This window comes from Lissotriton vulgaris, chromosome 9 (assembly GCF_964263255.1).
Source record: "Lissotriton vulgaris chromosome 9, aLisVul1.2, whole genome shotgun sequence".
Lineage (NCBI taxonomy): Eukaryota > Metazoa > Chordata > Amphibia > Caudata > Salamandridae > Lissotriton > Lissotriton vulgaris.
Window position 1 is genome coordinate 1,113,780,357 of NC_141697.1, and position 23,430 is coordinate 1,113,803,786.

Sequence of the window (23,430 nt, forward strand, 5' to 3'; positions counted from 1 at the left end):
GTCAGAAAATATTAGTTACGTACGCAGCAGAAAACAATTGTGAGTGAATGCAATACAGAGTGCAAGCAGGAAGAAGAACCTTGGAGTGTAGTAAAATGCTTCTACCTGTGAGTTCTTTGAGAACAATATGCCAGGCTAAATAATCAGTGCACATCTTGCTATGTTTAGTGTCAGTAGAGAAATATAAACAGAAAATGAACAACATAATGTGGCATCCATTTTAAACAAATATGGCGTCCAGGCCTAGTTATCCTAAGCCAGAAAAACACACTTAAACACATCATAATAATTTTGTTTCAATTGCAATAGATGGACGTCAATATCAATGTGAACTCAACTGTAGAGCAACGACTAATAAAGCCATTTGAGTTAAAACACACAAAAGCCCCCTCAGTGGGCTAAAACTGATCAACTCGAATATAGCCCGAGCTAAGATCAGTAGCTGAGATGAATTCTTGCATTTCTTTCATCACTTTCATATTTGTTGTAGTAGAGGCCTTAAATGCAACAGGCATGGTCAGGTATGGGTTCATTGCTCAGTTTACCAAACGACTAACCATAGAAAAGTGCCCCTTTCTTCATGGTTACCCCCCACTTTTTGCCTGACATCTGATGCAACCTGACTTTCTTTTTTTAAACATACTTTATTGGCATTTAAGTATCAGCATTACACACACACAGTTCGTTTTTTCATTCAGTGACATTCTCATTGGACATTCCAAATTTCCATTCCTAGCTGTTCATCTGTTCTCTTGTCCATATCTTCTCTTGCTATGCGACTTTCTGACGTGCTATGCAGTTCTAGTTGTAACCGACCGCCATCTAGTGTAACAGTCTAACAGTTCCCCCACAGCTATCCTGACATGAAAGGACACGGACATGTAGAGAATACAAGACATTTTCTTATCCCTAGCATGAAACTGAAAAAATTAACACCAAATTTTGATGATTATAGAGATAAACTGGCCAGAGACCTGTTATTCTCTAACAGTGCCACTCACAGGACTTTACCCCCGGGCGGCCCCGGCAAAGAAGGCCTTAAAGCAGAGTTCATCAAATTTGAGAAACTCAAGAAAAGCTAGTTATATAAGTGGTGGGATGGGTTAGACTAAAGTATCTCAAAAAGAAGAAAGTCCCAAGGGGACTGAGATTCCTGACGTTTCCAAATTACGATGATCTGGATCCACATTTACTGCATGAATGGGAGGAAAATGTACACAATTCATCTTTTACCATGATGAAATTTCTTATCCAACATGCTGAGAGGGAATCATTAAAACTCAGAGAGGAAATTAAGATCTTAGAAGGGTAAATTAAAAGTTTAAACTTAAAGGAAGTCACAGAAAAAAACTATCTAATTCAACAACATAAAAAAAGTTAAAAAAAGAAAGATGAGCAAAATTGCCTGGATGACACAGACTATGACAATGGGAAAAGTTTGCAAAACTAAAGAGGATGATGGACAGAGTGTTGAACATTGCAAGCACTCAACCCCAGTCAAATGATCTGGGTTTAATCCATCATCATTCTTTAGCTCACTTCGTCACCCCAGTTCAGACTTGGCCATATGCAAATCAGTCTGACCCTGTGCCTCATGGGAACAGTCCAGCCCGAACTGCCAAGCCAAGTTCTCCCTGGACCGAAAACAAGCATCCTGGGACCGGTTTCTGGCTAATCAGCCGTCATCAGCCAGGCTAGCTTGAATCCAGTGGCAAAGTGAGCAAGGGACCCACGTCTGGGCATACCCTGCCAATTTAGGGCGAACAAAGCAAAACCAAAGGGGATGATGGACGGAGTGTTGAACATTGCAAGCACTCACCCCCAGTCAACTGATCTGGGTTTAATCCATCATCATTCTTTAGCTCACTCCGCCACCCCAATTCAGACATGGCCATATGCAAATCAGTCTGACCCTGTGCCTCGTGGGAACAGTCCAGCACGAATGGGAGAATCTTCACATTTGCCTGCAGGTTTGATGACATAACAGTCTTAAAATCGGGTGCTCAACATCTGTCTGACATAAGGAGCCTCTCAAGTGTGAATAGTAGCTCAGCCTCCTCAATTGAGGAGGCAGGCCCAAGTGGAACAACAGATGGGGCCACCTAGCCAATTTGCTCTTCAATTTTGTTTGAAGAGCTTATTAGATACAGGATAGGCAACAAGCAACAGAGGTCCACTAAAAGACCAGGAGAGGGGGTGGAGGAGAAAAAACAGAAAAGCGCTTACCAGCAACCAGAAGAAGAAGCCAAACAGATAATGGCAATCACTGAGGTACCCGCTGATACAGGAATGTTGTCTGTCAAGAATGATGCTAATTTGGTAGTCAACCTGTCTGATCATTCTCTTAATGAACATGAGATTTCAGTTTTGAATAAAGGTCTTGGTTTTTGCCCCATGAATCGTGGCGTGTTTGCGGATGTACATGTTGATGTTTTCAAGTTTACATGCAAGGCAAACACTACAAAGTATTGGGCCCACATATCTTATTTATCTGTCGCACAGCTGAAAGATTTATCAGTTCTCCCATCTCTTGATAGTGATAATGATCCAACGTTGCAGGAGGGAGTGAGGGACTTAGGAACTGAGCAAGACTGTACATGTGATAATGGGTCATGCGAATATAGCAGCTTTACCCCACAAGGTTCTCATCTTAATAGGACTGACACCTTTTGCAAACTAGAAACAGAAGATCTCTATCTTCTAGAAGACAAACTATTGAAATCCCCCAAAAGACTCTATATTGACAACTTATCTAAAGAGGAAATGGTGGCTCTGACTGGTTTAGGTCAAGATATCTCATCTGTAGTTAGAGAGGCCGATGGTGGTGGTGGGGGGGGGGGAGATTATTGTAATAAATAAGGTTGATTACGAAGAAGAGGTCTTCATGTACTGCTGCTAAAATACTTCTCAATGAAAAGCTGAGACATTGGAGAGATTGTGGTCTGTTATCAGAGTCTGAATTAACGTTTTTGAAGGTGATGTTTCCTAGGTTTCCTTGTCTTTATCGCCTACCCAGGGTCCACAAAACAAGGGAGTTCCCACCAGGACGTCCCATAATATCGGGAACAGGCTCTCTCACTGAGAATATATCCCAATTTGTGGACTCTTTCATGAAACCACTAGTATTGAAACTTTCCTCCATTGTTAGGGATGCCACAGGCATCCTTACCAAGCTCGAGGATTTGTAATGGGATGATTCCATATGGTTGGTAACTCTCAACGTGGAATTGTTGTGCACATGTATAAAGAAGGAATATGGATGTATGGCGGTCAATTTGTTTCTATCAAAGAGGAGGGCTTACTATCTTGAGCATAATCTAGTGCTTTTGGAAATTGTTGAACTGATTCTTACTAATAATTTCTTCCTTTACAACAAGGAATGGTTACAACAGCTCCAGGGCATGGTTTGACAAAAATCCAGAGCACACTATGCGTAATTAAATATTGATCGTATGTACAAATATTCACTCCTTTGGGATAGATCAGCCAAATGTGTTTTTTTCAAAAGGTTTTTATTATCATCAGTGTTCACCTCTTGGGAATCACTGTCCTTGTTACTAAAGCCTACACGTGTTTCATCACAGCATGTGGCTGTGAATCTTCAGGGCTGATCTGAAAGATCAAGGCGCGTGGTCGGGGAACCGGTGATAGTTCCAACCCGGTCCTTATCGGGTGGTGTATTTGTTTGGAGGGATACGGCACCAGTCGGTATGTCCGGTTGCCGTCAGCGAGTTGTCTGGCTGTTAGGTTTAACAGCTGGAAGTTATCAGTTAGCGGTATTTTAGGCCGTGTTTAGCCTGTGAAGCTTCGTTCTGCTTCGGTATCGGTCACCAAGTGCGTGACCGATACCGAAGCAGAACGAAGCTTCACAGGCTAAACACGGCCTAAAATACCGCTAACTGATAACTTCCAGCTGTTAAACCTAACAGCCAGACAACTCGCTGACGGCAACCGGACATACCGACTGGTGCCGTATCCCTCCAAACAAATACACCACCCGATAAGGACCGGGTTGGAACTATCACCGGTTCCCCGACCACGCGCCTTGATCTTTCAGATCAGCCCTGAAGATTCACAGCCACATGCTGTGATGAAACACGTGTAGGCTTTAGTAACAAGGACAGTGATTCCCAAGAGGTGAACACTGATGATAATAAAAACCTTTTGAAAAAAACACATTTGGCTGATCTATCCCAAAGGAGTGAATATTTGTACATACGATCAATATTTAATTACGCATAGTGTGCTCTGGATTTTTGTCAAATCATAGTAAGAAAGAGGTTGTGTACCTCTTTTCTTTACAGAGGTTAAGGTTTTCCTCTGTCCAAGAAGCACCTTCAATATCAAGCCAACCTTAACTTTACCGTGATAAGATGAGCGCCAAAAACTTCTGAACACTCAAAAAACCTATTCTTAGATTACTCAAGCTCCAGGGCATGGTAATTGGCTCTAAATGTGCACCTTCTTGTGCAAATTTATATATGGGCTGGGTAAATCACACATATGGCTGGGATACAGCAGCAGCAGAGTGGACAAAATTGATCCACTATTGGGGTTATTACATAGATGACTCATTATTATCTGGACAGATAAAAATAAAACTTTTCAAAGAGCTACCTTAGCTACCTGAATGACAACCCTTTAAATGTCAAGTTCACATTGAACAGGTCTCAAAGTTGAATACAAATATTTGAAGTAGAATTGTATCCAGATGGTAAGACAATACAGAGTACACTATTTCGAAAACAGACCGCTGTAAATAATATTTTACATTTTAACAGCACACATTTCTCATGCACCAAACATACTATTTTGTTTGGTATGATGATTAGGATGCAGAGGAATTGCAGGGAGGACACCCAGTTTGAGCAACATGTCGGACAAATTATATCAAGATTACAGAACAGTGGATATAAGATACCAGAGTTACTAAGTGTGGCAGACAAGGCTAGAAAGGTGAAAAGGAGTGATACCCTTATGGTGAAACAAAAGAGCAATGCTAACTCATGACGCATTTAGAATCCTATACAAGCATTGACAACTCTTGAAAGGGGGTCCCTGGAGTTGGGATGTTGCTTTCAGACAAACCCGCTGTGACTTACAGGAGAATTAAAACCATAAGAGTATTTCTTTGTCCTAGCTATACTTTACCAATAACTGGAACACAAACCACTTTGCTCAAGCATCCCAATGACTTTTATGTATGTGTGGAATGTAATATATGTCACTTGGGTTTGAATAGAACAAAGGAGATTAGGTACAACACAGAAAAAAAGATATGATGTTGGTGGTTCATTAATTGCCAAACATGTTTTGCTGTGTATATAATCAAACACAAGGAGATGATGGATGGAGAGCTGAAACTTTTCAGAGACTCACCCCCAGTCACAGATCTGGGTTGAATCCATCATCTTTCTTTAGCTCACTTTGCCACTTCTGTTCAGACCCATTCATATGCAAATCAGTCTTGACCTTGTTCCTCATAGGAACAGTCCAGCCAGAACTGCCAAATATTTGCCAAACTGCTTTGTTCGCCCCGAGTTGGCAGGGTATGCCCAGACGTGGGTCCCTTGTTCACTTTGCCACTGGATTCAAGCTAGCCTGGCAGATGAGGGGTGTTAAGGCAAAACTGGTATCAGGATGCTTATTTCTGGACTAGGTAATCCCTGGCTTAGCAGTTCAGGCTGGACTGTTTCCACGAGGAACTGGGTCAAGGCGATTTGCGTTTGGCTGGGTCTGAACTGAGGTGGTGAAGTGAGCTAAAGAACAATGATGGATTCAACACAGATCTCTGACTGGGGGTGAGTGTCTGAAAAGTTTCAGTGCTCTGTCCATCATCTCCTTGTGTTTGCTTTGTTCGCAGGGTATGCCCAGACATGGGTCCCTTGTTCACTTTGCAAGTGGATTCAAGCTAGCTTGGCAGATGATGGGAGTTACCCTATAACCGGTCCCATGATGCTTGTTTCTGGTCCAGGGAAGACCTGGCTTGGCAGTTCGGGTGGACTGTTGCCATTAGGCACAAGGTCAAGACTGATTTGCATATAGCTGGGTCTGAACTGGGGCGAAGTGAGCTAAAGAATGATGATGGATTCAAACCAGATCTGTGACTGGGTTGTGAGTGTTTGAATCTCCTTGTGTTTGCTTTGTTGTGCGTATAATCATCTGTGTGTGTAAAAAGATATATCTGATAGACATTTGCTTGCAGATTCCTTACTTTAGAATAATCCCCCAGGCACAAGACTGGATCCAGAACTTTTTTCCACTGTGCGTCTGGGCGTCAGAAGTGGGTGCTGCGCATCTTAGTATCAATGACATTACGCGATGTGACGTCGACGTAGTTCATATAAAACCCTCACTGATGCACTGATGTCACTTCCTTAATTTCATGCTTGCAACGTGGATCCGGAGCTGTTAGTGGGCTGTTTTCCAACCCATCTCCACATTTTGTGGGAGAAACAGTGTGCTTTTTGAGATTCCTTCAGGGTTTAAACACTGTGGATCTTGTGACAGACAGATTTCGGTCGCAGATCCTCATACCATCTGTTTGTGGTTCCATTATGACTCGGAGGAGTGTGGTTCCTGTCAGCGTCTTCGGTCGAAGGCGTTGAGAGAGCATAGAATGAAGCTTCTGGCAGCGTAACTATTTGAGGCACCGTGTTGTTGTCAGTACTTGTCGAAGTCCAGAAACTACTCAAGGACCCATTCGGGTGAGAGGCCATTGATGAAGGCTCCGAAGCACCAACAGTTGAAGCGTAAGTTTGTTTCTGATGCTTTCTCCCAGCGATCGATTGTAGAGTGTTCTTCAGAGTCCAGTCAGTGCGTCCCTTAATATCCTGGAGCTGGGGTTACTTTAGTGGAAGAGGTGTGGCGCAGGGGCCAGGGTGCCTGACTCTGGACCACGGGGTTCACGGTTCGATCGCCGGCGGCAAGTTAGCCCAGCACCATGAGACTCTGGATAGTAGCTTGCTTAATCTTCCTGATGGCCCCAGCACCAGGACACCTCTCCGGAGGTAACTGTGCACTTTACAAATGCTGGTATTTCTATATATTAGTCCAAATGCTGGAATATTATATTTCTCTTCATAAAGTCTTTCAGCCTCAGTTCCCCTCTGGTGCACTTTCTAGCCGTAAGGAGATGGGGGGGCTTCTGAATCCATAATCTGATGCGCAATGGCACATGTGCACAGCCCTTTGGGGTCTTCACCTTCGGCGTCAGGACAGCCCATGACGTTGACAGCGCTATCTACGCCGCACTCTTCCCAACATCGCCACATCACTGCACCGGCACCACAACGGTCCTGGATATGGCTCCAACAGAGCTGTCCACTTTAGGCAACTCCCCATTGGCCCCTCTACAGACTGTTTCTGCCCTTCCTACAGGAATGCATATTTTTCAAGGAGAAGGAGAGACTATAGAATATCAATACCGTTTGGACAATACTATACAGACTCCTTTGAAAGAAAATGGGGTAACTGAGTTGGGCGAGGCTAGTGGGCTTCAGTCCTCCTCAATTTTAGATTTGCTTTCTCCACCCAGTATGGCAAAATATGGCAAAATATGTGAGTTCCTCTTATGCTTAGGTATTAAGGAGGGCAGCCATTGTCTTAGATTGCCAGCTCCCCTCAAGGGAATTGTCCACAGACCCTTTGGTGGATGTTCTTCACCAGGGTAAGACAGGAGTGGAGCCCTTACTTCCTTATAATAAGTCTCTCTATGACATATTGTTAGTGGCTTGGGCAAGACCAGTAACAGGAATGCCTATAGACCAGGCTACATCCCATTGGTGTCGGCCTGCCCCTGGGGACCATGATTGTCTCTTAAAACATCCCTCTACAAAAGGTCTGGTTGTGCAAGTAGCAACAGAATCTGCAGACCCAAATGTCCTCCCTCTGGTTCCATCGAGTCCAAGTGACTAGAAAGTTGTGGGAGGAATATTTTCTCTTCTGTTAGTGCGGCATTACAGTCTTTGAATACTTCATGTATTCTCTGCTGTTTTTCTCATGCAGTATAGTACTCAGTGGAGAGTTTCCTGTCCTCTCTCCCAGAGGAAGCCAGAAGTGAATTGTTACAGCTGGTGTGTGATGGCCGAGAGGCATTGAAATTTTCCATAAAACGTGGTATGAACTTCACTGATTCCTTTGTTAGAGCTATGGCACAGCCAGTTGCACTGCAGAGACATGCCTAGCTGCGTCAGTCTGGGCTTTCAGAGCCTGTACTGAATAGTCTGAAAGATATGTCGTTTGGTGGTGTGCCTTTATGTGGTGTACAAGCTGCTTTGGCTTTGCGACGATTTCGAGCTGCATGGTGTGATAACAACACTTAGACATGTCTTTGAAGGCTCTGCTTTCTTTCTTTCTTTCTTTCTTTCTTTCTTGGAAGTTCTTATTCATCACTGGGCTGCAATATGTATTCTTCTACTTGAACCCCGTGTGTTTTTTTTCTGCAGAAGTTTATGGTTGTTTAACTAAGCTTGCAATTCTTTCCACGTTTTTGCCTGACCCTTACTCCAGTCAGTTACTATTATGGTAGTGTATTTATTCTACAGTAAAGATATGTCCTTTACACTATATTCCATGATATTTGGCTTTCTGGATTACTATTACTGCCTGGCACACATGTTCCTTCAACTCTGTCGTTGAATGTTTATCAGCTGTTTATTTGGGTTTGGTTTTTGATTGCTACTTGATATACAGGTCTTTCAGTTTGCTTTACTCTGCAGAAGAGCTCAAGCGTTGATACCTTCTTGGCAAGGTCCGTACTCTATGTGGAGTATCTTTTGTATGCTATGTCAGCATTTCTATATATATATCTGCTCAGTTGGGATTCTCATCTTATGCACTGTTGGACCCTCATTTGGGGGAGGAGAGTTCTACCTTCTGTGTCTGGTGATTTCTCTGACGTACAATATCATACATTCATTAAGTTTGATACCCCTTGTTAGGTGCTTTTGATATATGTACCTCCATGGGAGTCTCACTGTATATGATCTGCTTTTTAATGAGAGGATTACGTACTACGACCCTCTCATTAGTTTTGGTGAATACGATGAAGTGTCTCTTATATTTTTATATGGTATTTATGTGACCTTATGCATCATTTATGGGCATATGTCAATAAGCAGAGGTGTCATTGATGGCACAGAGACTATCTATCCCAAAATTCCTTCAGGTATTTTCACAGAATATAGATGGTACTCTACATTATTAGTTTATCTGTTTATGGCTTTTTGCCTGGTACTTGCCTTTCGTTTAGGTGATAGATTATGTTACTTATGATTGATGGCAAAGGTTCCCTTCTTTTGCTCTCAGTATATATGTTCTTTGTTGGCCACAGGATTATCACCTTGTGAGTCTTGAAACACTTTGTGTTTTACTCTTCAGGTAGCCATTGTTATTTCATTGGCTCTTCCACCCCTTCCAGTACACTTGGTAATATCTAGGGAAACATAGTCTCTCCATCCATTCTATTTCTTCTACATTGTAGGGTACTTAATATTCTTGACTCTCTGGGGTTGTTATAACAGCTTGTGTTATTAGTAAAGATTCCTTCTTTGTGAAGGTCTTTTACCTCTACTGAAGTACCTTTTCTGCTCTCTGAATGCATTCCTACGCGTGGCCATGAGGGGACTAGGTGTTTGCCTCATAGCTTCTCCTTTTTCTGTATGACTTTTATTCTCTATTCATATTGTAACATTGTGCTAACCGTGGGTTTTGCTAGGCCTCACGGATTCTTTTTCATTCCTTATATCTTCTTCAACTTTAAACTCTATTGCTTGCTAATGCTGTCTCAGGCAATTATGCTTACGTTTTGAATGGCAGTTACTTTCCTTAGTGGGTGCACTGGCCACTATGATTTCCATGCTATTATGCAGTTGGGGGCTCCTTCGTTATGGCAGATGAGTGTTACCACACTAGGTGGCAGCAGATTTAAACATATGAAAAATTAAATGAATTTTATTCTCATTTCATTTTTATTTTTACCTCCGTCAGGAGCTAGCTGCGTCAAAGGGCGGGGCGGGCCATGCACTCTATGTGCAACAGTGGGGAGGAGGGGAGATGGGCACTACTAAGTGAGCATGACGGTTTGGCCGGACGTCTGATGCCGGCAAAACTGTCATTTGCACTTAGCATTTCTCCACCAGGCTGTGTTGTACAGCCGGCTGGAGATCAGTCATCGGCTCCCAGGCACTGTCTGACTGTCTGAGCAGCAAACCTGACCACTCAGACCAATCCCAGCGCTGCTGTAATGCTGGGAATACTATCAATCAATCAATCAATCATTTGTAAAGCGCACTACATACCCACGAGGGTCTCAAGGCGCTGGGGGGGGGGGGCGCTACTGATCGAACAGCCAGGTCTTGAGTATCATCCTGAAGGTCATCAGGTCTTGGGTCTGTCGTGGGCTCAGTGGGAGGGTGTTCCGTGTCTTGGCAGCGAGGTGGGAGAAGGATCTCCCACCAGTGGTTGTTATTCGGATGCGCGGGACGGTGGCGAGTGAGAGGTCGGCGTAGCGTAGCTGGCGGTTGGGGATGTAGAAGGAGAGCCGTCTGTTGAGGTAGGCTGGGCCGGTCTTGTGGAGTGCCTTATGTGCGTGGGTGAGGAGATTGAAAGTTATCCTCTTGTTGACGGGGAGTCAGTACAGGTTTTTCAGGTGGGGGATGATGTGGCCGTGGCGTGGTACGTCGAGGATCAGTCGTGCCGAGGCATTTTGGATGCGTTGTAGTCGTTTGATGAGCTTGGTCGGGGCTCCCGCGTAGAGGGCGTTTCCGTAGTCGAGTCTGCTGCTGACAAGGGCCTGTGTGACTGTCTTTCTTGTATCTGTTGGGATCCATCTGTAGATCTTGCGGAGCATGCGGAGGGTGTTGAACCAGGAGGAGAAGACGGCGTTGACTTGCTTGGTCATTGAGAGCGTTGAGTCGAGTATGATTCCCAGGTTGCGTGAGTGGTCGGTGGGTGTCGGGGCTGCTCCCAGTGCCGTCAGCCACCAGGAGTCGTCCCAGGCTGAAAGGTTGGAGCCGAGGATGAGGACCTCCGTCTTGTCCGAGTTCAGCTTCAGACGGCTGGTCTTCATCCAGTCGGCGACGGCCTTCATTCCTTCGTGGAGGTTGGCTTTGGTGGGGATGGGGTCCTTGGTGAGGGAGAGGATCAGCTGAGTGTCGTCGGCATAGTAGATTATGTTGAGGTCGTGCTGTCGGGCTACGTGTGCGAGTGGGGCCATGTAAATGTTGAACAGCGTCGGGCTGAGGGAAGATCCCTGCGGTACGCCGCAGATGATCTCGGAGGCTTTGGAACGGAATGGGGGGAGGCGGACGCTCTGGGTTCTGCCAGAGAGGAAGGAGGTTGTCCAATCCAGAGCCTTGTCTTGCATCCCTGCAGCGTGGAGGCATGTTTTTAGTGTGCGGTGGCAGACGGTGTCGAAGGCGGCAGGGAGGTCTAGGAGGATGAGTCTCGCCGTTGTCCAGCAGGGTCCTGAGGTCGTCGGTGGCGGCGATGAGGGCAGTCTCTGTGCTGTGGTTGCTGCTGAACCCTGACTAGGAAGGGTCCAGCATTCTGTTCTCTTCGAGGTATTGGATTAGCTGTCTGTTGACCATTTTCTCGATGACCTTGGCCGAGAAGGGGAGCAGAGAGATGGGCCAGAAGTTCTTGAGGTCTCTTGGGACTGCCTTGGGTTTTTTGAGTAGGGCGTTGATCTCAATGTGTTTCCAGATCTCTGGGAAGGTCGCAGTCTTGAGGGAGAGATTGATGACGTTGCACAGGTGGGGTGCGATGGAGCTGCTTGCTCTGTTGAAGACATGGTGCGGGAATGGGTCTGAAGGAGAGCCGGAGTGGATTGTGCACATGGTCTTGATGGTGTCATTGATGCTCACGCTGGCCCAGGCTAGCAGGGGGTCATGGTCGATGGTGTGTGGAGGTTCTGTTGTGTTGCTGTCTGTTGGGGCTGTCTGGGTGTTGAAGCTGTTGTGGATGTCTGCTATCTTGCGGTGGAAGAAGGTGGGTAGGGTGTCGGACAGGGCTTGCGACTGCAGGATGTCGTTGTTGTTGGAGCTGGGGATGGAGAGTTCCTTCACGATGTTGAAGAGCTCCTTGCTATTGTGTACATTGTTGTTAAGGCGGTCTTTGAAGGAGGTCCTCTTGGCCTCCCTGATGAGGTGGTGGTGGTTGATGCATGGCTGTCCGGAGTTTGTTCACTGTGCCATTTCTTCTCTAGTTTCTGGCCGGCTTGCTTGGAGGCTAGGAGTTTAGGGGTGAACCAGCTAGCCTTCTTGCTGGTGTCTCTGTGGGGGGGTTCCTTCAGCGGGGCCAGGGTGTTGGCGAAGTGGATGCAGCGGTGGTCGGACCAGAGGAGTTCGGTGGTGTGGCTGACGTAAACATGCAGGCTTGAGGAGAAGACGGGGTCGAGCGTGTGGCCGGCTGAGTGGGTGGGCTTTGTGACGAGTTGCTTCAGTCCGATGTTGGCGGGGTTATCGATCAGGGTTGTGGAGTTGTTGTCGTTGTTGTTCTCAAGGTGAAATTTAAGGTCTCAGAGGAGGATCTAGTCGGTGGAGGTCAGGGCGTGCGTGATGATCAAGTCGGCGATGGAGTCGCTGAACTGGGGGCAGGGTCCGGGGGGGTCGGTATGAGGTAATATGAATTTTCATGGTCAATTGTGTCCCCTAACGTAGACCCCACCGGCTCCATGTACATGCTTCAAGTACATGTATGTTCCCTCCACTTCCAGCTATGAAGACGCAAATACATTTTTGCGTCTTAACATGTCCTCTTTCAGATCCACCATGAATGGGTCGGATATTCGGTTCCTAAGTGTGTCTTGCCAACGTCTTTACATGGTGCACTTTCATGTTTTACTCGCTCAGGTGAGTTAGGCCCTGATTCCTGCCATCGAGCCCTTTCTGCCTTCTGTTTCTGAAAACTACAGTCTGCTGCTTCCTGACCTCTGCCTTACTCCCTGTGTGGCGAGCGGTGCCTGGCTCGGCCTGCTTGCCTGCCAAGACTGTATTTAGCCTTCAAGTTATCTGCTCCGCTCCTCAAAAATACATTCCTGTCTAGTAGTTTAGGAAAACATCCTTCCCAGCTGCAGAGCAAAGGGCCCGGCCTCACTGTCTCCATGCAAGTAATTCATAGCTCCCGTTACCATGGTAGGCCCATGGCCCCTCGCATCTCATGTAGACACGTAGTCGCATATGCACGCACTAGCAGCCAGTATAGAATAGCCTCTGCCCGAGAGACCTTTCCTTCTAGATAATACAGTTCCTCAAACACAAGATATTAGATATGATTTGGGATTAGGTTGTTCTGACACCCCAGACTTCTGTCTCCTCATGTAGGGCTAAATGTCAAGTCCCCTTCACCCTCCAGTTCCACGTCAATCACACGTCATGCTGCTGCGCGCGCATCTCTGCCATGTATTTCTGCTGACACTGCAGGATTCTCCTATGGATCCACCCACCTGTGATACGTTTCATGTGACGTTGTCTAGCACACACCTCCGTGTACGCCCTCATGCACGCCTTCTGTTACGTACATGTGTTCTTATCTCGTTTCTCTCAGCTGTTACGCCTTCTGCATCTATCACTACTGTAATGCATTGACTATATATATGATGTTCTGTTAATAAATCACTGTACATGTCCATGCCCTTCCTGAACCCTTGTGGTGATGGAATTCCTTTTTGAGGAATAAAACCCCTACAAACCTCAAATGCCACGGATTCTGTCTCTTATTTTTGACTGAGTTATTCTTATTTAACTTTACCGCATAAATTAAGTATAGGTAATTTAAATTTACCACATAATTGGCGCCCGAACAGGGACCCCTCCCCCACCTTACGCGCCGGCGGTGCGTTGCAGGCCCGGTCCCCTGCCACAGCCGGACGGACAACTACGCGTACCCGCAGGATTTCCTGTATCTCCCTCAGGCCAACGGAGGTGACTGAGGCTGCGATCGACACCCAGACGAGGCGGTGAGGAGTGCGGAGGATCCAGACCAGAGCCTAGCTGAGAGAGCAAAGTCCGAATTGGAATTTCCAAGCTTGTTAGTTGAGTTTTTTGGCATCAACAGGGACTGGTAGTCGCTCCTGGAGTATTACCATGCGGCGCGGATTTCGTGCCTAGTGCCCAGGGCCAGAGTCAGCACTAGGCACGAAATCCGCGCCGCATGGTAATACTCCAGGAGCGACTCCCAGTCCCTGTTGATGCCAAAAAACTCAACTAACAAGCTTGGAAATTCCAATTCATCAATTGTTCGAACCACACAACAATTGTGTGTGCTCTTTTTGTATGTTGTTATTTGTCCTTGTCCTGACGAAAGCTCCCCTGACCCTGCAGGGCCCCGAGAGCTGAAACATGTCGACACTTTTTTGAAAACGATATGGTAGTTCAAATAACTCGACTACCTTTATATCACAACGGTTTTAATTATAGTGACTAGTCTCCTGTTTTGAAATTAAAGTTTATAGTTTTGACCTAGTCATTATTTTTTAATTTTTTCATTCCCACTTTTCATTTCTGGACACTTCTGTAAATACCAGAAGTAGCCTCTGGTGAGGCAGGCATCCTGCACGTTAATCGTTGACCCAATGACTATGCCATGACTCCTGACGGGGCGGAAAAAAGATATACCGCTACGATAAAATTCCAGGAAGTCTATGAGGGTTCTCGATAAAAAAACGATTTGGTTTTTTGCAGAAACTAGTGTCCATTCTCTTTTGATTACCAGTCATTCTAGAACATCGACACATGTATAATGCTTTTCTAAATACACAGTTTGCTCCAGCCCCACCCGTAGAAAGAAAAATGTATTATATAGACAGACAGAATCCCTTGCGAGAAGTGCATCCAGTTAGGAATGATGATAATACCTTTAGACGTGTGTTTGTGTACACGCCCATAACGAAAATGGAACTATTAGAAATGAAGAAATTAGTGCCCAGTCACGACAAAGACCCAGCAGGTTTCCACCGTGAAATAAAAGACATGTTACTCATGGGTGATTATACCTATCCTGACATCATGAAAATATTGAAAGTATTACTGCCTGCCGGTATTTACGAGAAACTCAAGGAAAAAGAATGGGAGGTGGGAGAGCAAAAGATTGATTGGGCTGCATTAGAAAACGAAGAAAATACTCGAACCCCAGGCCTAGGGCTTGGGGACAAAACTAAAGCATTACCAGGATTGTTAGTACAAGTATTGCCACGTTTGTTAGCAACGAAAAAGGAGGACTGGGATGCAATCTCAGCCTGTAAACAGAAACCCGATGAAGACACTAGTGATTTTTATTCCCGATTTGAGAAATGTTTTGTTATTAATAGTGGCCTGAAACCAAGTAGCGAGTCATATCCACACCTTTTTGTATCCAAATTGGTGGAAAATTCTCTGCCCCAAGTTAAGAATCGTGTACTGAAAGTCGAGAGCACATGGCAAGCAAATACCCCTTCACAAATGTTACAAATTTTACAGTACCACCAGAACAGAATTAGAGAAGAACATGATCACGAACAAAGACGTATGAAAGACACGAAGATGAAAATGTTAGTTGCTCAGTCAGTTCCAGCTGACGGTCAGAAAAAGGGTATGACACAGTCCAATAATTCAGCAGCTCCTGTTAAAGGGATATGCAACTATTGTAAACAGCCAGGTCACTATATAAACGATTGTGCAGTTTTGAAACACAATATAGCTACAGGTAAAACTAAAGAAAGACCGCGTCCTCCTAGACAGGACCAGGTCCAACAACAAGTACCACAGAATATCCAGCCTATCCAAGCTTCACAACAGACAGTACAGACCGTAGCGGTACCACAGCCACAGCCCATTGCCGCGACACAACATGCCACGCAACAGATGTACCAGTATGCACAAACAGATTACCCCGATTATCAGCGATACACATGAAACAGCCTAGAGAGGGAAGTTGGCTTGCCCCTTATTGAGGTTCCTGTAGATCAAGAGGGTCCTTACGTACATAGCCGAGTGTTAGGAAAAGATAAAAAGTTTTTGATTGATACAGGGGCAAGCAGAACAACGATAAGTCATGACGGGGTTTCAGGGGCACCCCTCTCAGGCTCCCAGAATGTTTCCCTTGGATTTTCAGGCAAACCTATTGTAAATGAAGTATCGAAACCAGTACCACTTTTAGTTGGTCCGTTGTCTCGCACTACAGATTTGCTATTAACGAAATCATGTCCAGAAAACTTGTTAGGTATCAAGACACTGAAAGCTCTAGGAGCTGTTATTTGCTGTTCTCCGGAAGGAGTAAGATTGTTCTTACGTGACTTTAAGGGTCACTATGTGTTGAGAGATATTGATCCCAGATTACAGAATGTTCCTGCACATTTATGGGCACAAGGCCCCACTGATGTAGGTTGTATGCACATTACACCATATCGAGTCACACTCAGGCCAGGAGTAGTCTTACCACGAATCCGACAATACAAGTTACCTCCAGATGCTGTAGCGGCTTTACTGAAAATCATTGACGAGCTCATTGCACAAGGAGTGGTTGTAGAAACCGACTCGAATCTATGTAACTCCCCCATCATTCCAATTCTTAAACGTACTGATCCAAATGCACCCCCAGTTTATCGATTAGTTATCGATTTGCGCGAATTGAATAAATGCATCGTACCACAGTACCCCGTGGTCCCAGATATCTCGTCTCTATTGACTGCCATTGATTCCGAAGCAACGTTCTTTACTGTACTTGATCTGAAGAACGCCTTCTTTAGTGTCCCCATTGACTCGGAAAGCCAATACCTTTTCGGATTCTGTTTAAATGGTCGAAGCTTCAAATTTGCACGCGCACCTCAAGGATTCACAGAAAGCCCCAGCATATATAGCCAAGCACTGAAAAGACAACTAGCCAGTATATACATGCCTGACAACACTGCCCTGTTACAGTATGTCGATGATCTATTGATCACCGCCCGCAGCGAACCTGAATGTGAGCAAGCGTCACTGACGGTTTTGCATTTCTTGGCTGACAAGGGACACAAGGTGTCCCCTTCGAAGCTGCAATTCTGTGTTCAGCAAGTGGTTTACCTTGGGCACTTGCTGTCCAAAGGGGGGAGACAGCTAACACCTGACCGCATTCAGTTGATTGTAAACATGTCACAGCCCAAGACACAAAAGGAGGTACGGGCCTTTATAGTCCTCACTTCTTACTGTAGACAATGGATTCCTCAGTATGCATTTCTAGCGAAACCTCTCATACAGTTGACAACCCAGGAGGCAGCGACATCGACTGCCCTCCCTTGGACTCAGGAACACACACAAGCTTTTGACGACTTAAAGAAAGCCTTATGTCAAGCACCAGTTTTAGCGACACCATGTTACAGCAAGCCTTTTACACTTTTCGTCACAGAACGTGAAGGTACCGCATTGTCAGTACTCACTCAGGATCAAGCAGGTTCACACAAACCGTGTGCTTATTTTTCTAGTACATTGGATCCAGTAGCCCAGGCTCTGCCTGCGTGCTTGAAATCAGTAGCAGCAACAGCTCTAGCAATCAGACAAAGTGATTCCATAGTGTTAGGACACCAATTGACAGTACAAGTTCCACACTCCGTGGAAGTTCTTTTAAACCGAACACAGACCCAGCACTTGACCATAGCGCGACTGACAGGCTATGAATTGACATTGTTTCAGCCACACATAGAAATCAGACGTTGCAACACATTGAACCCTGCTACACTTTTGCCATTAAGTGAGACAGACCCATTGGCACATGATTGTATTGAAGTCATTACCATTACGACGAAACCCAGACAAGACTTGACAGACACCGCATTATCAGATCCAGACCTGACGCTTTATGTGGATGGTTCATGCATGAGAACAAGTACAGGAGAATTAGTGGCCGCCTATGCAGTCACGACAGAAACTGAAGTCATAGAAACAAATTGTATTGACACCCTGTCAGCTCAAGCAGCAGAGCTCATCGCTCTGACTCAAGCCTGTATTCAAGCAAAGAACAAGAGAGTTAACATATACACAGATTCACGTTATGCATTCGGAGTCGTACACGACTTCGGTGTATTGTGGCGAGAGAGAGGTTTCTTGACCTCTCACGGAGCCAAAATTCAACACGGTCCCCTCATTCAAACTCTGTTAGATGCAATACATCTGCCTACAGCGATATCCATCATGAAGTGCAAAGCACATACAAAAGTCACAGATACAATTTCCCAGGGTAACGACCTGGCAGACCGAACCGCCAAGCATACAGCTCAGACTCAGACTCACGCGACTGATCTGACAAAGACAATAGTCCAGACACCGACACATTGCATGACAGTTAAGGATCCCGCCCTAGATGTAATTGATATACAGACACATGCTACACCAGACGAAATCAAGAAATGGATTGAACTAGGAGGGGTCCAGACAGAACAGGGATGTATGACGAAGGGAAAATCTACATGGTTTCTCCCTGACTCTATGGTCCAAGTAATCATTAACACAGTACACAGTCCTGCACATTTAGGAGAAAAAGCCATGTTAGACAGTATTCAACACCTCTGGTTCAATAAACATTTACGAGCAGCAGCCAAACAGAAAGTGCGTACTTGCATGATTTGTTGTCAGTTCAACCCAGGTAAAAGCATTCCCGTAGAGCAAGGTGGATTTCATCCTCCCGATCACCCTTTTGAAGTCCTCCAGATGGATTATATCCAGATCGAACGTTGTCGAGGATTCAAATATGTCCTCGTAGTTGTATGTGCACTCTCCCGTTGGACAGAAGCATATCCAGTCCCAGATTACACTGCTCCGACCACTGCCAAGCAGCTGGTTCGTGAATTTTTCCCCAGATATGGTTTGCCCCGCATCGTATACTCCGATAGCGGTCAGCCATTCTCGTCCGAGCTAATGAAGCAGGTATCTCTCCTGCTCGGCTATCAATGGAAGTTCCACTGTGCCCGACATCCCGAGGCCGCAGGCCTCGTGGAACGTCACAACCAGACTCTGAAAATTCGTCTTGCCAAGATCTGTAGAGAGAAAGGTGTCGACTGGATAGTAGCTCTGCCAGTTGCACTCTTTTACATGAGAATGGTCGCACACTCCAGAACAGGGCTATCCCCGTACGAGGTGGTCTTTGGTAGGCCACCGAATATGTGGGGGAGTCAAGTCAAGTCAAGTCAAGTCATATAATTTGTATAGCGCACTACATACCCAGAGGGTTTCAAGGCGCTTAGGAGGGGAGGAGGATTACTTGTCAAAAATCCACGTTTTGAGTTGCTTTCTGAAAGCTAGGTGGTTCTGGGTGAGGCGAAGGTAAGCGGGGAGTGAGTTCCATGTTTTAGCAGCCAGGTATGAGAAGGATCTGCCTCCCATGGTGGTCTTGTTGATGCGGGGTACAGTGGCGAAGGCTTGGCTGGAAGAACGTAGTTGGCGGGAGGGGGTGTAGAAGGACAGTCGTGAGTTGAGGCATTCTGGACCGATGTCGTAGAGTGATTTGTGTGCGTGGGTAAGCAGTCGGAAAGTGATCCTCTTATTGACGGGTAGCCAGTGGAGGTCTTTAAGGTGACCAGAGATGTGTTCGTTGCGTGGGATGTCTAATATGAGTCTGGCTGAGGCGTTTTGGATTCGTTGGAGTTTCTTCTGGAGTTTTGCGGTAGTACCTGCGTAGAGGGTGTTTCCGTAGTCCAGTCGGCTTGTGACCAGAGCGTGGGTGACTGTTTTCCTTGTGTCGGAGGGGATCCAGCGAAATGTTTTTCTGAGCATGCGAAGAATGTTGAAGCAGGAGGAGGATACGGCGCTGACTTGTCTGTTCATTGAGAGTGAAGAATCCAGGATGACGCCTAGGTTCCGTGCGTGGTCTGTCGGGATGGGTGCTTTTCCGAGGGCTTCCGGCCACCAGGAGTCGTCCCATGCAGAGGGGGAAGTACCTAAGATGAGGACTTCTGTTTTGTCTGAGGACGCCTCTGCCTCGCAAAATCACTGATGTTGACTGTAACATGCTGACAGATTACCTTGCTTCTTTGATGTCTGCACTACAATCATGTCGTTCACAGGTTGCTGCAGCCTTTCCCGACAACACCGAGGTGAAGCCACATGAAGTTGTTCCGGGGGACCTCGTCTTTATCAGGAACTTCGACAGGAGAAGTCCGCTGGAGCCCCGCTGGCAAGCACCGAGACTAGTACTTTTGACCACAAGGACAGCGATAAAAGTCGAGGGCCGCAAGGGCTGGCTCCACTCGAGTCATATAAAAAAATACCATGGATTACCGCCAGATCTAGCCTCCCAGCCCGGCCCTCCTCCACAGACTGACTCAAAACTCCTCCTGGTCGAGAAAACTTCTTCTCAAGAATATAAATTAAAATTGAGGTCTAGCAAGTCAGACAGTTTAATTGTTTAAGTCCTCCCCTAGGTGAATCGGTTAGACGAGTTTCTGACATGTATCCCCTAGACCCCAACAGAGAGAGAGATAGACAGAAACAGCTCAAGAAACGTGAATATTGTAAATCACTTCGCAGTCACTGCATTGTGACACTATTGATTATGTTTTTTCTAAGTCTTTTGATTATTGCTGCAAGTATACTGTTACATGTATATTACCCTATTTTCAAGCGTGCACAGTCTCCCTTCAATGTCACTGCCGAGCACTCTTTCAGTGAACTGCCCCCGCATGAATTGTCTTACCGACTTGCGCTGCGCAACAACACATTCATTAGTATGTTACATCATTCCCATCAGACCAGCAATGCTACCAATTGTTGGATATGTGGCCGACTCCCTCCCTATCAGAAATACAAGGGAGTTCTGCCCCTCTTCCCGTACCCGTTCACACACAATGGTTCCTGTGGTGCATGGTTTAGTTTAATGAACTCTCTAGATTCAAATTCCGTAGTTTACCAGGGCAACTGGGTATGGGGAAATCTGAACACAGTTCTGCATAAAGTATGTTTCCCTGACAAGGAGGGTCTTCCAAAAAGGACAGGGACTGATCTAGAAAATGAAGTATATGGATTAGGTAACTTTACACTTAACCTCATGATTCTGAATGTTGAATCCGAAGCCGAACCAGTCTTGCCTGCTATGTCCGTACTACCAGTCAAAGGTGAATTATGTGTCAGAAAGAATGGTTCAGTACACCTGGGTCATAGTAAATGTGCTACTGTGATCGAATTCAGTGATAAGGGCAAGTCTACATTTAAAGCTTCTCGTCATTCCTACTTCATTTGTGGTCATACCGCATATATACGCTTACCTCTAGATTGGGATGGCACCTGTTACATTGCATTCCTTCTGCCACCTGTTTTCCTAGTCCCTCCTGATTACCATAGGGAAACCCATCTAGTACACAATAGACCACAGAGAGATCTCCCGATTGTCGACTACACTGAAACGGCATGGGAACAATATACAGACTTCAATAAAGGTTTCTTCCCCTACTTAGGTGCTGTCTTTAATAGCAAACTAATACGAAAATTAACCAGAACCCTTGAAGCAGTAGTGAATGAAACTACTTCCGCCCTAGGTAACTTAACAGAGGAGCAGTCTGCTATGCGGATTGTTGTTCTTCAAAATCGTCTCGTCCTTGACGTCATCCTAGCCGATAGGGGCGGAGCTTGTAGAGTCATCGGATCGAGCTGCTGTGTTTTCATTCCAGAAAACGCTCCATCAGTATACAGAGCCATAACCCGTCTTCACAAGATTGCAAGTCAAATACACCAGAATCCAGGCACCTGGACTTGGTCCGGTTGGTTCTGGAGCGTGTTGTCAGCCTGGGGATGGAAGGTCCTATCCTTCCTAGGTATTGCCCTTCTCATAGTATTCAGTTGCTGCCTATGTCTGCAATGTGGGCCAGCGATTTGCGGCTTGTGCGCCACATCATGTATTCCTCATTCAAGTCCACATTCAAAACACCGTAAGAAGAAAGAAGAGCAAATGATGTTACATGAACAGATTGATAGATTAATGAGGATTGATATATCATGAAGGGTCCGTAGGGGACAAGGAGGGAATGAGGTAATATGAATTTTCATGGTCAATTGTGTCCCCTAACGTAGACCCCACCGGCTCCATGTACATGCTTCAAGTACATGTATGTTCCCTCCACTTCCAGCTATGAAGACGCAAATACATTTGCGTCCAACGTTAACATGTCCTCTTTCAGATCCACCATGAATGGGTCGGATATTCGGTTCCTAAGTGTGTCTTGCCAACGTCTTTACATGGTGCACTTTCATGTTTTACTCGCTCTGGTGAGTTAGGCCCTGATTCCTGCCATCGAGCCCTTTCTGCCTTCTGTTTCTGAAAACTACAGTCTGCTGCTTCCTGACCTCTGCCTTACTCCCTGTGTGGCGAGCGGTGCCTGGCTCGGCCTGCTTGCCTGCCAAGACTGTATTCAGCCTTCAAGTTATCTGCTCCGCTCCTCAAAAATACATTCCTGTCTAGTAGTTTAGGAAAACATCCTTCCCAGCTGCAGAGCAAAGGGCCCGGCCTCACTGTCTCCATGCAAGTAATTCATAGCTCCCGTTACCATGGTAGGCCCATGGCCCCTCGCATCTCATGTAGACACGTAGTCGCATATGCACGCACTAGCAGCCAGTATAGAATAGCCTCTGCCCGAGAGACCTTTCCTTCTAGATAATACAGTTCCTCAAACACAAGATATTAGATATGATTTGGGATTAGGTTGTTCTGACACCCCAGACTTCTGTCTCCTCATGTAGGGCTAAATGTCAAGTCCCCTTCACCCTCCAGTTCCACGTCAATCACACGTCATGCTGCTGCGCGCGCATCTCTGCCATGTATTTCTGCTGACACTGCAGGATTCTCCTATGGATCCACCCACCTGTGATACGTTTCATGTGACGTTGTCTAGCACACACCTCCGTGTACGCCCTCATGCACGCCTTCTGTTACGTACATGTGTTCTTATCTCGTTTCTCTCAGCTGTTACGCCTTCTGCATCTATCACTACTGTAATGCATTGACTATATATATGATGTTCTGTTAATAAATCACTGTACATGTCCATGTCCATTCCCTTCCTGAACCCTTGTGGTGATGGAACATGATACCTGGTTCGAACCAATTCCTTTTTAAGGAATAAAACCCCTACAAACCTCAAATGCCAAGGATTCTGTCTCTTATTTTTGACTGAGTTATTCTTATTGAACTTTACCGCATAAATTAAGTATAGGTAATTTAAATTTACCACAGGTAGACGAGGGTGCCTCCGAGGGTGGAGTTAGGGTCTGCGTGGATCTGGAAATGCATGTGTTCAGCGGTGCTGAGCACGTCGTCGGTGCTAGTCGAGACCCTGATGCTGTTCTTGTGGACGATGGTGATTCCTCCTCCGACTACTAGGCATCTGGGAGCCTGTGCAGTTTGCACCAGCTCTGGAGTCGAGGATCGGGAGAGAAACAATGCGGCGACCGCTGCGGCAGGTAAGTAAAGTTTTATATCTATATAAATAAAAAT

At 45.8% G+C, this 23,430-nt stretch overlaps 1 protein-coding gene across 1 annotated transcript in view; it reads left to right on the forward strand.

The window, feature by feature from the left end:
• DNAH12 (dynein axonemal heavy chain 12) overlaps positions 1-23,430 on the forward strand; it is a 1,291,066-nt gene that overhangs the window by 1,016,219 nt on the left and 251,417 nt on the right. The gene's annotated exons all lie outside the window — the stretch shown is intronic.